Source organism: Rattus norvegicus, chromosome 11 (assembly GCF_021556685.1).
Source record: "Rattus norvegicus strain SHRSP/BbbUtx chromosome 11, alternate assembly SHRSP_T2T, whole genome shotgun sequence".
NCBI lineage: Eukaryota > Metazoa > Chordata > Mammalia > Rodentia > Muridae > Rattus > Rattus norvegicus.
Window position 1 is genome coordinate 28,966,491 of NC_141544.1, and position 15,885 is coordinate 28,982,375.

General features: G+C 40.1%; 1 long non-coding RNA gene across 1 annotated transcript in view; it reads left to right on the forward strand.

Annotated features, from left to right (window-relative positions):
- LOC148002474 (uncharacterized) overlaps positions 1-10,074 on the forward strand; it is a 98,437-nt gene extending 88,363 nt beyond the window's left edge. The window contains exon 4 of the long non-coding RNA XR_015632958.1: positions 9,480-10,074. This is a non-coding gene — a long non-coding RNA (uncharacterized LOC148002474). The remainder of the gene's footprint in view (positions 1-9,479) is intronic.
- Positions 10,075-15,885: the final 5,811 nt, after the last annotated feature.

Genomic DNA, 15,885 nt, shown 5'->3' on the forward strand with positions numbered 1-15,885 from the left:
CTTGTCTAATTGGGTGGCTGTATATGTATGGGCCACATGTGGGGCAGGCTCTGAATGGGTGTTCCTTCAGTCTCTGTTTTAATCTTTGCCTCTCTCTTCCCTGCCAAGGGTATTCTTGTTCCCCTTTTAAAGAAGGCGTGAAACATTCACATTTTGATCATCCGTCTTGAGTTTCATTTGTTCTAGGCATCTAGGGTAATTCAAGCATTTGGGCTAATAGCCACTTATCAATGAGTGCATACCATGTATGTCTTTCTGTGATTGGGTTAGCTCACGCAGAATGATATTTTCCAGCTCCAACCATTTGCCTACGAATTTCATAAAGCCGTTGTTTTTGATAGCTGAGTAATATTCCATTGTGTAGATGTACCACATTTTCTGTATCCATTCCTCTGTTGAAGGGCATCTGGGTTCTTTCCAGCTTCTGGCTATTATAAATAAGGCTGCGATGAACATAGTGGAGCACGTGTCTTTTTTATATGTTGGGGCATCTTTTGGGTATATGCCCAAGAGAGGTATAGCTGGATCCTCAGGCAGTTCAATGTCCAATTTTCTGAGGAACCTCCAGACTGATTTCCAGAATGGTTGTACCAGTCTGCAATCCCACCAACAATGGAGGAGTGTTCCTCTTTCTCCGCATCCTCGCCAGCATCTGCTGTCACCTGGGTTTTTGATCTTAGCCATTCTCACTGGTGTGAGGTGAAATCTCAGGGTTGTTTTGATTTGCATTTCCCTTATGACTAAAGATGTTGAACATTTCTTTAGGTGTTTCTCAGCCATTCGGCATTCCTCAGCTGTGAATTGTTTGTTTAGCTCTGAACCCCATTTTTTAATAGGGTTATTTGTCTCCCTGCGGTCTAACTTCTTGAGTTCTTTGTATATTTTGGATATAAGGCCTCTATCTGTTGTAGGATTGGTAAAGATCTTTTCCCAATCTGTTGGTTGCCGTTTTGTCCTAACCACAGTGTCCTTTGCCTTACAGAAGCTTTGCAGTTTTATGAGATCCCATTTGTTGATTCTTGATCTTAGAGCATAAGCCATTGGTGTTTTGTTCAGGAAATTTTTTCCAGTGCTCATGTGTTCCAGATGCTTCCCTAGTTTTTCTTCTATTAGTTTGAGTGTGTCTGGTTTGATGTGGAGGTCCTTGATCCACTTGGACTTAAGCTTTGTACAGGGTGATAAGCATGGATCAATCTGCATTCTTCTACATATTGACCTCCAGTTGAACCAGCACCATTTGCTGAAAATGCTATCTTTTTTCCATTAGATGGTTTTGGCTCCTTTGTCAAAAATCAAGTGACCATAGGTGTGTGGGTTCATTTCTGGGTCTTCAATTCTATTCCATTGGGCTATCTGTCTGTCTCTGTACCAATACCATGCAGTTTTTATCACTATTGCTCTGTAATACTGCTTGAGTTCAGGGATAGTGATTCCCCCTGAAGTCCTTTTATTGTTGAGGATAGCTTTAGCTATCCTGGGTTTTTTGTTATTCCAGATGAATTTGCAAATTGTTCTCTCTAACTCTTTGAAGAATTGGATTGGTATTTTGATGGGGATTGCATTGAATCTGTAGATCGCTTTTGGTAAAATGGCCATTTTTACTATATTGATCCTGCCAATCCATGAGCATGGGAGATCTTTCCATCTTCTAAGGTCTTCTTCAATTTCTTTCTTCAGTGTCTTGAAGTTCTTATTGTACAGATCTTTTACTTGCTTGGTTAAAGTCACACCAAGGTACTTTATATTATTTGGGTCTATTATGAAGGGTGTCGTTTCCCTAATTTCTTTCTCGGCTTGTTTCTCTTTTGTGTAGAGGAAGGCTACTGATTTATTTGAGTTAATTTTATACCCAGCCACTTTGCTGAAGTTGTTTATCAGCTTTAGTAGTTCTCTGGTGGAACTTTTGGGATCACTTAAATACACTATCATAACATCTGCAAATAGTGATATTTTGACTTCTTCTTTTCTGATCTGTATCCCCTTGACCTCCTTTTGTTGTCTGATTGCTCTGGCTAGAACTTCAAGAACTATATTGAATAAGTAGGGAAAGAGTGGGCAGCCTTGTCTAGTCCCTGATTTTAGTGGGATTGCTTCAAGTTTCTCTCCATTTAGTTTAATGTTAGCAACTGGTTTGCTGTATATGGCTTTTACTATGTTTAGGTATGGGCCTTGAATTCCTATTCTTTCCAGGACTTTTATCATGAAGGGGTGTTGAATTTTGTCAAATGCTTTCTCAGCATCTAATGAAATGATCATGTGGTTCTGTTCTTACAGTTTGTTTATATAATGGATCACGTTGATGGTTTTCAGTATATTAAACCATCCCTGCATGCCTGGGATGAAGCCTACTTGGTCATGTTGGATGATTGTTTTGATGTGCTCTTGGATTCGGTTTGCCAGAATTTTGTTGAGTATTTTTGCGTCGATATTCATAAGGGAAATTGGTCTGAAGTTCTCTTTCTTTGTTGGGTCTTTGTGTGGTTTAGGTATAAGAGTAATTGTGGCTTCATAGAAGGAATTCGGTAGTGCTCCATCTGTTTCAATTTTGTGGAATAGTTTGGATAATATTGGTATGAGGTCTTCTATGAAGGTCTGATAGAATTCTGCACTAAACCCGTCTGGACCTGGGTTCTTTTTGGTTGGGAGACCTTTAATGACTGCTTCTATTTTCTTAGGAGTTATGCGGTTGTTTAACTGGTTTATCTGTTCCTGATTTAACTTCAGTACCTGGTATCTGTCTAGGAAATTGTCCATTTCCTGCAGATTTTCAAGTTTTGTTGAATAAAGGCTTTCATAGTAAGATCTGAAGATTTTTTGAATTTCCTCTGAATCTGTAGTTATGTCTCCCTTTTCATTTCTGATTTTGTTAATTTGGACACACTCTCTGTGTCCTCTCTTTAGTCTGGCTAAGGGTTTATCTATCTTGTTGATTTTCTCAAAGAACCAACTTTTGGTTCTGTTGATTCTTTCTATGGTCCTTTTTGTTTTTACTTGGTTAATTTCAGCTCTGAGTTTGATTATTTCCTGCCTTCTACTCCTCCTGGGTGCATTTGCTTCTTTTTGTTCTAGAGCTTTTAGGTGTGCTGTCAAGCTGCTGACATATGTTCTTTCCTGTTTCTTTCTGCAGGCACTCAGCGCTATGACTTTTCCTCTTAGCACAGCTTTCATTGTGTCCCATAAGTTTTGGTACGTTTTACCTTCATTTTCATTAAATTCTAAAAAGTTTTTAATTTCTTTCTTTATTTCTTCCTTGACCAGGTTATCATTGAGTAGAGCATTGTTCAATTTCCACGTATATGTGGGCATTCTTTCCTTATTGTTATTGAAGACCAGTTTTAGGCCGTGGTGGTCTGATAGCACGCATGGGATTATTTCTATCTTTCTGTACCTGTTGAGGCCTGTTTTTTGACCAATTATATGGTCAATTTTGGAGAAAGTACCATGAGGAGCTGAGAAGAAGGTATATCCTTTTGCTTTAGGATAGAATGTTCTATAAATATCCGTTAAGTCCATTTGGCTCATGACTTCTCTTAGTCTGTCTACGTCTCTGTTTAATTTCTGTTTCCATGATCTGTCCATTGATGAGAGTGGGGTGTTGAAATCTCCTACTATTATTGTATGAGGTGCAATGTGTGTTTTGAGCTTTAGTAAGGTTTCTTTTATGTATGTAGGTGCCCTTGTATTTGGGGCATAGATATTTAGGATTGAGAGTTCATCTTGGTGGATTTTTCCTTTGATGAATATGAAGTGTCCTTCCTTATCTTTTTTGATGACTTTTAGTTGAAAATTGATTTTATCTGATATTAGAATGGCAACTCCAGCTTGCTTCTTCCGACCATTTGCTTGGAAAGTTGTTTTCCAGGCTTTCACTCTGAGGTAGTGTCTGTCTTTGTCTCTGAGGTGTGTTTCCTGTAGGCAGCAGAATGCAGGGTCCTCGTTGCGTATCCAGTTTGTTAATCTATGTCTCTTTATTGGGGAGTTGAGGCCATTGATGTTGAGAGATATTAAGGAATAGTGATTATTGCTTTCTGTCGTATTCATATTTGGATGTGAGGTTATGTTTGTGTGCTTTTCTTCTCTTTGTTTTGTTGCCAAGACGATTAGTTTCTTGCTTATTCTAGGGTATAGCTTGCCTCCTTATGTTGGGCTTTACCATTTATTATCCTTTGTAGTGCTGGATTTGTAGAAAGATATTGTGTAAATTTGTTTTTGTCATGGAATATCTTGGTTTCTCCATCTATGTGAATTGAGAGTTTTGCAGGATACAGTAACCTGGGCTGGCATTTGTGTTCTCTTAGGGTCTGTATGACATCAGTTCAGGATCTTCTGGCCTTCATAGTTTCTGGCGAAAAGTCTGGTGTGATTGTTATAGGTCTGCCTTTATATGTTACTTGACCTTTTTCCCTTACTGCTTTTAATATTCTTTCTTTATTTTGTGCGTTTGGTGTTTTGACTATTATGTGACGGGAGGTGTTTCTTTTCTGGTCCAATCTATTTTGAGTTCTGTAGGCTTCTTGTATGCCTATGGGTATCTCTTTTTTTAGGTTAGGGAAGTTTTCTTCTATGATTTTGTTGAAGATATTTACTGGTCCTTTGAGCTGGGAGTCTTCACTCTCTTCTATACCTATTATCCTTAGGTTTGATCTTCTCATTGAGTCCTGGATTTCCTGTATGTTTTGGACCAGTAGCTTTTTCCACTTTACATTATCTTTGACAGTTGAGTCAATGATTTCTATGGAATCTCCTGCTCCTGAGATTCTCTCTTCCATCTCCTGTATTCTGTTGGTGAAGCTTGTATCTACAGCTCCTTGTCTCTTCTTTTGGTTTTCTATATCCAGGGTTGTTTCCATGTGTTCTTTCTTGATTGCTTCTATTTCCATTTTTAATTCCTTCAACTGTTTGATTGTGTTTTCCTGGAATTCTTTCAGGGATTTTTGTGACTCCTCTCTATGGGCTTCTACTTGTTTATTTATGATTTCCTGGAATTCTTTCAGGGATTTTTGTGACTCCTCTCTATGGGCTTCTACTTGTTTAATAATTTTCCTGGAATTCTTTCAGGCATTTTTGTGATTCCTCTCTGTAGGCTTCTACTTGTTCTCTAAGGGAGCTCTTCACGTCTTTCTTGAAGTCCTCCAGCATCATGATCAAATATGATTTTGAAACTAGATCTTGCTTTTCTGGTGTGTTTGGATATTCCATGTTTGTTTTGGTAGGAGAATTGGGCTCCGATGATGGCATGTAGTCTTGGTTTCTGTTGCTTGGGTTCTTGCGCTTGCCTCTCGCCATCAGATTATCTCTAGTGTTACTTTGTTCTGCTATTTCTGACAGTGGCTAGACTGCCCTTTAAGCCTGTGTGTCAGGATTGCTGTAGACCTGTTTTCCTGTTTTCTTTCAGCCTGTTATGGCGACAGAGTGTTCTGCTTTCGGGCGTGTAGTTTTCCCTCTCTACAGGTCTTCAGCTGTTCCTGTGGGCCTGTGTCTTGAGTTCACCAGAGAGGTCACTTGCAGCAGAAAAGTTGGTCTTACCTGTGGTCCCGAGCCTCAAGTTCGCTCGTGGGGTGCTGCCCAAGAGCTCTCCTTGGCAGCAGCAACCAGGAAGGTCTGTGCCGCCGTTTCCGGGAGCTTCAGTGCACCAGGGTTCCAGATGGCATTTGGTGTTTTCCTCTGGTGTCCGAGATGTGTATGCAGAGTGCAGTCTCCTCTGGTTTCCCAGGCGTGTCTGCCTCTCTGTAGGTTTAGCTCTCCCTCCCACGGGATTTGGGTGCAGAGAACTGTTTATCCGGTCTGTTTCCTTCAGGTTCCGGAGGTGTCTCAGATGCAGTGGTCCTGCCGCTCCTGGGCCCTCCCACACGGGAACCCAGGGGCCTTATACAGTTTCCTCTTGGGCCAGGGATGTGGGCAGGGGTGGGCAGTGTTGGTGGTCTCTTCCGCTCTGCAGCCTCAGGAGTGCCCACCTGACCAGGCGGTGGGGTCTCTCTCCAACGGTGTCTGGGAGCAGAGAGCTGCTGCGGGCCGGGATCCGCGGGTGTGGGACTCCCGGTAAACACAGGAGGTGTCCGGTCCTAGAGGAATTCTGCCTCTGTGTGTCCCGAGATCACCAGACAGGTCTCTTGCAGCAGAAAAGTTGGTCTTACCTGTGGTCCCGAGGCTCAAGTTTGCTCGCGGGGTGCTGCCCAAGAGCTCTCCGTGGTAGCAGCAACCAGGAAGATCTGTGCCGCCGTTTCCCAACAAGTTCTATTGTAATTGTTTTTAACCTGAGTCATCTGACGGTCAAGAAGAAAAAGTTTCTAGACTTTTCATTGAATCTTTGAATACTAGAAATCTCAAGTACCATTTTTATTTTTAGTGTCTACAATATTGGATAATGAATGTGAATGGGCTGAAAATCAATGAGGAGCTCAGTCAGGCCAAAAAAGTTGAGCATTTCTCCTCAAGGGCAGTGAAAATGAGGCACTTTAATGAGAAATTTCCATGAGGAGGTGTTTTTTTGTTATTGTTGGTTGTTGTGGTTTGATTTTTTTTTGGAGGTAGTGATCATAGTGAATGACAGCGTGCACCCCAGGCCATCTCAGACTCAGCCGTCATGTGGCCCCTTGGAGTACCTTGTCTTGTTCTAGTGAAGATTCTTGCCCAAATTTTGGCCTCTGTTCAGGTAAATTTCCCCACATTCTTCACAAAGACATTCTCTTGGATTTTTCTTAAGTGAATCAGAAAGGCCAAGTAAGGTCTGTTACCAAGTCAGAAGGCAAGCAAACACTTCTTCCTTTGCGTCCTCCTCTTTGTGGATGCGAAGTCAGAAATACTATAGGAAGATAAAAACATGGAGAATTTAGTACCTTCAACATGTCAGGAGATCCACAGAACTATTCTAACAGTTCCGAACAAAGGAATGCTGGGTGTTACTAGCAGGGCCTCAACATAATAATATAGGAGAACACTTTAAGGGCAGGCACATTCTTAAGTATGCTTTGTTTAAGATAAACCATACTGCATACGTCAGTTTAAAATTTTTGTTGAAGAAGAAGAAATGGTGGGCACGTTCCTTGGGATGGCTGACTGCAGGTCACATGCTAGAAGGGACAGAAGATCAGATAGGGACACTTCCCAGAGAGGCCCATATGTCATATAGACCGTAAACAACAACACTTCTGAATAGGTTACTCTAAGGACACCTCCCTTACCTCTCTGTGAACAAACAATAGCTAAGTCACTGTTCCAACACATGACTTTGGAGTCTCAGGTATGGCTTGTTCTTGTGTCCATCCATCCTTACAGATGGAAGAAGAAGCATTCTGTTTTATTCTTTTGCCAAATAAGTTGTACTACATGTTTACATGAAATCAAGCATTATAATAGTTTTTATTTTAAATAGAAAATTTCTTATGTGAAATCCTTTTGTTTATATATGCGTGTAGTATAGATTTACATGGTTAATAAAATAATATATTTTAGTAATTTCTTAACAATCTCTAATGGACTTATATCAAGCTTATCCTTAATAATAATAAAATGATACCATATCATAATAAAACCAAGAGTATTTTATATGGAATTATTGTAAACAACAAATGCTATTTTAGCATTTTTTTCATTTTACTCAATATTCATAATGTCTTTATGGAAGCTATATGTAATGTTTTCCCTTTTTAACGAGTAAACAGAATTAATGTTATAGAAGGCTGTGCTCTGGGAATAGCATGACCGTTGTCTCGTGCATGAACAGTAGCTGAGGTTACCTGGAAAACACCTACATATACTTGGTCTGGTTAAATTCTCACCCTGAAAAGAAGAGGGCCTCATAAGGCCTTCACATACTCAAGAATTTATAGACAATTTACAGAAACTGGGGAAGGCAAAGACTTTTTTTTCATTGACATAGCTGCCCATAGGTTGCTGATGTGTACATATCCATACCAATAAATAGAAGAACCACAATGAAAATTAAAACAAAAGTATTCACACAACAATCTGAGAGAATAAACACTGGAGTCAATCCAGTCTTACTCAAGGCCAACCTGTTCCTATGGATTTATCTTTTATTTCCCAGGTAATAAAATGACTTTCACGTGCTCCATTTTATCCCTCCAGCTGTATACCCATGCCTCCCAGTCCATGGAGGCTCAAAGAACACAAGCCTGTGGGCAGTATCCAGCTTTCAACTTAAGAGAACTGCTAATTTGAAGTTCATGTCCACTTCGATTCATCTCACTCACTATAGCCCTCTATTTTCCGAGTAAGGGGGAAATCCTTACCTGATAGTATCCTTCTTATTGCATGAATTACAAATCTCATAGGCACAGAAGAGACTGGCTGTTTGGCCTTGAGGAGTTGAGCTGGCAGTATCCCTGCCTTTCTGCCCATGTTATTATCTTCCCAGTCTTTCTTAGTCACAGGAGAAATGTTACTCCCAGGAAGGTTCCATGAGAGCTTGTTCAGCAAGGTAAGAATTAACATTTCCATTCCATAGAGCCTCCTTTTGGAGATGCTTTATGACTGACTTGGGCATTCCCTTGGCAACCTGTTCTATCCTTATTTTTGGAAATAGAAGTAAAATATTTGACATTTACTTCATAGGAAAAGCTAGAATAATTTTAAGGAAAATTCTGAGCTATTTCTCAAACTTTCGGAAACCCAGCACACCCACAAGCCAACTCATGTTCTATCTCACCTCACCATGTCTGGGCTGCTCTATCTTTTCCTGTCTCTGTAAATTCCTTATCATCTATCTGTTTATACATTCAGATAACTGAAGTCGATAACAATAATATCTTCATCAACATCTCTAGTAATTGCTTTGAATGTCCCTGAGGTTTCTGTACCTTCCTTATCTCCAAGGTGGTCCACAGGATTTCTTTGGTAGCCTCCTATCACTTAACCTTGAAATAATCAGTGAGAAAAACAAATGCCATTAAAATTAAACCAATGTACTTGATAAAATATGTATAATGTTTTATTATTATTCATTAAACAATATAGTTTAATAACTCTTTACATGATATTTATATTGTTTTTGTATTAAAAGCAAGCCGAAGAAAATTTATAGACAGCAATGTGCATATATTATATGAAAATGTCATGCAATTTTACATAAAAGACTTATTGGGGGAATGTCCTAGATCCATTCCTCCTAACATAGTAAAGACAACAACATATATTTTCTTGCTTCAAATCTGTCAGAGATTTCCCAGTGTTCTTACAACAAATGTCAAAGGCTTTCTATAGTGTTAAGGTTCAAAGTGTACAGAATCCTCTAATTTCCAAGGCCTCTCTTATTCTAGTTTGCTATCATCTGTTAGATATTACCTGTTAGAAGGTGCATGCATATATGCATTGAGATATACTGGTCTCTCTCTCTCTCTCTCTCTCTCTCTCTCTCTCTCTCTCTCTCTCTCTCTCTGTGTGTGTGTGTGTGTGTGTGTGTAGTTACAGAACTGTTATAGTGGAGGTGTATAATTGTTTTATTTTTCGTTTTTACATAGATCCATGTTGTTGCCCATTGGTTCGAACCTGTATTCTGGAGAAGTCTTTATGTCACTGAGAATTAACAAAAGTTCCCTGGTGCCCTGCCAGGATTCTGCATGTCAACAAGCTAGCAGCACCAAGTTCCAACCCAGTGGCACACAAGTCATCTCAGTGTGCATTGTCCACTGCCCACCCTCCTAAGGAGAGCACCTCCCTGCCTAAAGTGCCCAATTCAGGAACGTCATATTAATCATCCCAGTTGCAGGTCCTAGGCTGGTTCTCACAGCTGGGTGCTGAGGGCGCTTTCTCAAGTGTAATGGCCTTCAGCCTGTTAAGGGATTCCCCTCCCCCCCTTTAATATCCTGCCATAAGATTAATAGTTTAGACGTGATGCCACATGCAAACACTCTGATAAGATCTAACTTAATGAAAAGCAAGCAGAGCCTTTCTTCTGAGAACATATGTCTTTTGAGAAATTCAAAGCAAATTGGAGAGAACATGTAAAATGTCTCAGGGAAAGGAAAAGTCCTAAATGAGAACATTTATCATCATCATAGATTCATGTGCACTGTCAAGACACAATAAAGATTTTAACTCATTTTGTGTCAGGCAGCCTTTTCCACGAGGACCTTCATTAACAGTATGCTCTGCTTGACCTGTTTCTGCCCAGCCACGTCTCCCACCGTGGAGGACGGGGTATGAAATATATCTTTTCAAATGGATGTCATTGATTTTAATATACCTTTAATAATATTGCCGCTCAGTATTTTAATTACTCATACTTTTTGGGTACTTCCGCCCTCAGGTGATTTTATCTAATAAATCTGATAAGTGCAGTTGACTCTGACACCCAGATATTAGATGGATAACATATGCCGGGGTAGTCCATTTCCTTTGTGGTTAAATCTGAGAGGGCTGGGAAATATGCTTGAATGATCTCGAGCTAGATGGGGTTCTCATGTGCTGGCCAGCAGTAGGCCTCCTCCTGTGTTTAGTGAGGAAAAATTCCTGGCACTGCCTTTTGTGGTTGTCAGGATAAAACTGTCTCCCAGACACTTGGTGGTTTAGACATTTGGTCCTCGATTGGTGATGCTTTTGGAGATGATGCTACACGGAAGCCATGATGGGGGAAGGATGAACAGACTGAGAGTTTATGGCCCCACCAGTTCACTTTCTCTGTTTTATGTTTGTGGCTGAGCATGTAAGCACAGCTCTCAGAGGGAGCCTGCTCTGCTGATATCTTTTTTTATTTAGTTTTTATTCTTCAACAGATTCATTCATGAGTATAATGAATTTTTTTATGATGCTATTACTCTGTCTTATCCTCCCTTCTATTCCACCTAAAACCCTTCATTCCAACAAGTCCCCCTCCTTCTTTCGTGTCTGTGTGTCCATGTGTCTGTGTGTGTCTTTATGTCTGTGTTTGTGTGTTTCCATATGTGTGTCCCTGTGTATTTGTGTGTCCATGTGTTTGTATATGACGATGTGGTTGTGTGTATGTGTGTTTGTCCCTGTGTGTGTACCCATGTGTGTATCTCCATGTGTACATCTCTGTGTGTGTCTGTGTGTGTCTGTCTGTGTACCTTTGTGCATGTGCCCATGTGTGTATCTCCGTGTGTGTGGGGGAGGAGCATGTGTGTCTGCATGTGTGTGTATATGTATATCCATGTGTGTACATCCGTGTCCATGTCTGTGTCTGTGTCCGTGTCCGTGTCCGTGTGTGTGTGTGTGTGTGTGTGTGTGTGTGTGTGTGTGATGCACTGAGTTTGATTAGAGTTGCCTGTCTAAGCATGGGTACAAGGTTACTTACTTGAGTATGGGCAATTCATCAAGACTACAACACTGCAGAAAATAATACCCTCCCCCTTCTTCCAACTATCATTCAGCATCAGGGAGGGGTGGGATCTAATGAGCTCATTCAGTCTCATGATAAAATGTCTATGGGTATAACTGTGTGCTGGTGATTAGAGGTGCAGTGAAGTTTTGAGTGCAACCACCCTGTAATATCCTGAAAACACTGTTTCAAATCACTGCTCCAAAGTTTCTAACTCCTGCCTTCTAATCACTGCCTCCTCCACAATGCTTCCTGAGACTTGCCGAGTAAGCAATGATAGAGGCCAGATTTAAGGCTGAGGACTCTGGAGCCATTTATTTTCTGCCTTTTAACCAGTGCTGAGTCTCTGTATCAATTACCATCAACTGCAAAAGGAAACTTTCTGATGAAGTCCAAGAACCCTCTGCTGATTTCTTGATTTTGTTTTCCAACCTTGATCATCAAAACCATGGGGCAACAAGTACATGCTGTTTTGTCAGACATTTGATTATATTCTGTTATGGAAGCCTGGAGCACATATACCACAGAAGCATAGCCTCCTTAAGAGAAAATGCCTCAATTTAGTCATCTTTGTATAACAGAAATAAAATCAACATAAGACCCCGCCCCGTTAAGTATGTAAACTTCATGCTATGGGTGATAAAAATGGAAACATAGTTAGCTGGTAAGGAAAGAGAGTAAAAAGATGAATTCCCCCTTTACTGGGAGAGATGATGTCCAAGGAGTGGGTATTTTAGCAGGGAAGGGACAAGAAAGACAAATCAAGTCAGCAGCTTTAAGTACAAAGTATGTGTTAACCATGCCTCTACAACATGCTTGACGACGTCATAGAAATTGGTAATTAGGGTCAAAGACATAAGTCATGCTGAGTGTTAGGTATTGTGGAAAATTCTTTTCCGAAGAGGTAAGAATAAACATCTACTCTCTCTAGACTGGGTATCAATGGCAGAAACAAAGAAAGTATCCTATCCAAGTGTAGTTTGGTGAGTTTAATTAGAGAGTGAGGAACTTAAGGATGGCTACACCACTGAAGAAAGAAATTCTCTCCCAGCAACTATTAACTAGTTATATATCCACAAGGAGGTTGCTAGGTACTGGGAGTCCCTCCAGGTGGATGATGGCAATAGGTTGAAATATTGTGCAGGTCTGGTGCTGCTCTTGATAGCTCAAGGGGGGCACCAGCCATGCCATGCTCAGACGACAGGACATCAGGTGCCCTAGTTTATTAAGCTAATATATAATGAAACATTAAGCTCAGAAGCATGACAGCATGTTTCAGGGAAAACAGTGCTCTGTAATGAGAACTTGGTGTAAACAGTACAAAAAAAAAAAAGGTATAGACAAGATTACAGGACATGAAAGATGGAATTGGTGTCACAAGACCAGAAGTCCTCATGAAGTCTTGAGTGCGTGCGATCTTCATGAAGTCTTGAGTGCGTGCGATCTTCAAGTGTAGGAGCTCCTAGGGACTGACTAGGGAGGCTCAAGTGTTAGGAGTCTGTTTAAGGACAGAGATGTGCTGAGATGAAATTTTAAGAGCACTACCTTTGAGGTAAAGTTACAGTAGCACATTACACTTTGGTATAAATCCTAACACTGAGCTTCTATTTTGATATCAGCTCAGATCCAACTGAAGTGACTAACTACAACTGAGAAGCAGACTGACTCAATCACACACTGAAAAGCAAACCTCTTACTTCGCAAGTAACCTGTAGATTTTCTCTTAGGACTCACCACTTGACTCACATTCCATTTCTTAAAAAAGTCTGAGTGGGGCTCTAAAAAATAAAAATCACCACCGAGGAGAACTGGTCAAAATGCTAGTTCCTTCATTCCTGCTGTGGTCTGGACTCTGTCGCCATTTTTGTTTTCGATCTGAGACTTAACGTGTGGCATGGGAACACACTGATTAAGCCCCAGTTTTCCTCAGCACTTCAAAGATTCTTTCGAAGTAGGATATAGAATGTTGTTGGCCTAAATTGTTTTAATTTACATATATCTAAATGCAAATTCTAGGATTAGATTCTGGAGAAAAACCATAGCTGTCCTACTTGTAACAAACATGTGCAGTATAAAAATGTCCGGATGAAAATAAAGCATGAACTAAGCCAGATGGACGGTAAAGAGATACAGCTAATAGGGATTTGAAATAAAGTAATTGGTTTTCTGATTCTGTAAGGAACAAAATGAGAGTCACAGAAAACTTGAAAACGCACAGGAAAGCCACCCACAACTCTTACATCTGAAAACAACTGTTGAGGTCTGCCTCTGCCCCCCTTGTCTTTGTGGAAACCTGCATTCCTTTTGCCTTCAGACTTGACTAATGTTAATCCCCACCAGCAAGATTGGAGGGAAATATCTGTCACTAATACTCTCTTCATTGGTTGGAAGTTGAGTAGAGAGGATATCTTCCAATAAGTTCCATGGGATTCTTTTGCAATCTAGAACACTCTAGAAAGGAATGTTTTTTCCTTCTTCCTCACACTCTGGTTACGTCAAGAATGAGACCTTTCAGGGATGAATGTAAGGAAGTTATGTGGGCTTAGGTATTAATCATTCACATTTAGAGGGATAGTGTGAGGGTATGATGGTATTTCTGTATCTTCTCCTATGTCCTGGTAAGGTGCTTGTTACTGTGATTGTACAAATAAGTCTCCCTGATGCAATAAACTCAAAACATGGTTGCAGCCACGTCTCAGGGGTGGAAGGGCCTCCTCCCTTCTCAGTAGTTCTGTTCTCACCTCCATTCCTATCTCCACCTCAATCCAGCACATCAGGGTCAAGCCCTTCTCCAGAAAACTTCATTTAGATAAAAGAACACAAATACTTGTGTATTAACCCTTTTCAATAGTGAGAAAAACTATCTTATAGCAATCAGAACCAAAATAAATGTATTTCTTATGAGACATTTTTTGCCACATACACTTTATATACTTAGGATTGCACTCAATGTGAAATTCTCAATTTGTTATCTTAGTTACCTTATATCTAAGGAATTTCCAATGCTATTGAAAACTGTTAGCAAACACAGTTAAGGCTTGAATGGTGTTTTAGCACAGATGTGCACCTATGCACATAGTAATGGAACTCAGCAGGGCATTTCAGTCCGTAGAGCTAGATTGTCTCTAGTCCACTTTCAGCTCTGTACCTGGGCCTAGGTTTCACTATCTCAAAAATGGGGAAAAGCAATACCTGTTTTCACAGTGTTGCAAAAACTGAAAAACCAAAAAGACAAAACAAATGAACAAACAAACAAAAACCCACAAAGCAAAACAAAACAAAACAAAACACAAAAACCCCCAAAACAAACAAGAGCCAATCCAGGTAAAACTCTGAGGTGAAGGGCAAGCTATAAGAAAGCTGTTCTCTTAAGCCAGGACCATGTGATGCCTTTGAGATCGTGTGCTCTAAAGAATATGCCCTTGGTTTGAATCTGAGCTTTTCCGTCGATCATTTTGGGGACCTTGGATTAATTGTTTACTTCACCGCAATTCAGTCCTCTCATTTGAAAAATTAAAATTTAGTGTTGTCATTACAATCAAGTACAATCCCAGAAGTGAACCCCTCAACTCCATTTCTGACATAAGTCGTCTTCACTCATTAAGTACGTATGGCTTACTCTTGTCATACTGTGTCATACTGTGTGTGGCTCAATTTTTTTTTATTAAATATGTATTCATTGATTGAAGATCCAGCTCACAGTGAACTAATATAACTTAAAATGTTTATAAGTTCTTGGAAGAAACACACTAACTTGGTAGCAGAAAATGCCCATTGAAAGTGGGATTAGGCAGAGTTAAGAGGATTTTCCTTTCTATATTTAAAGGTTGCAATGAAAATTTTCATGTCATTTTTGTATTCAAAATATATTAAGCTATTAAACAAGCAATCTTGAACAAGGTCTTGCAGAAACCTCAACTTTCTGAACATTCTGAGTGATACAGGTCAGGCGAAAGAGGAATCAGGGTGGCTTTTGTATCTCCGATCTTACCAATAGTTTCTAGATCACTTTTCCTTCCCATTGAAACAAATAAATAGCGTACAAAAACAGTTTTTCTTAATGAATAGTGTTTTAGTTTGGATATTATTGCTGCGAAGAGACACCATGACCAAGGCAACTCTTACAAAGAAAAACAGTTAATTGCAGCTGGCTTACAGTTTTTGAGGCTTAGTCCACTATCATCATAGTGAGAGGCATGGCGCTGTGCAGGCAGATATGGGCTGATGGAGCCAAGAGTTCTACATCATGACCCAAAGGTAGCCAGGAGGATTCCTTGTCACACTTGTCAGACTTGAACCCATATATGAGATCTCAAAGTCCTATCTTCACAGTGACACATTTCCTCTAACAAGGCCATACCTGCTCCAATAAAGCCATGCCTCCTAATAGTGCCACTTCCCATGGGCCAACCATCAAATCATCACACGTGGTTTTTTTTAACATATATGAGTTTTTGTTAATATATTGAGACAAATAAAGAAAAAATCTATATCACTAATCTAAGGGACACGGTTCCAACATGGTGGATTATTTCACTCACAACACACTGATCTCTAGTTACTTCTATTTGAAAGCATTCCATTGAAGA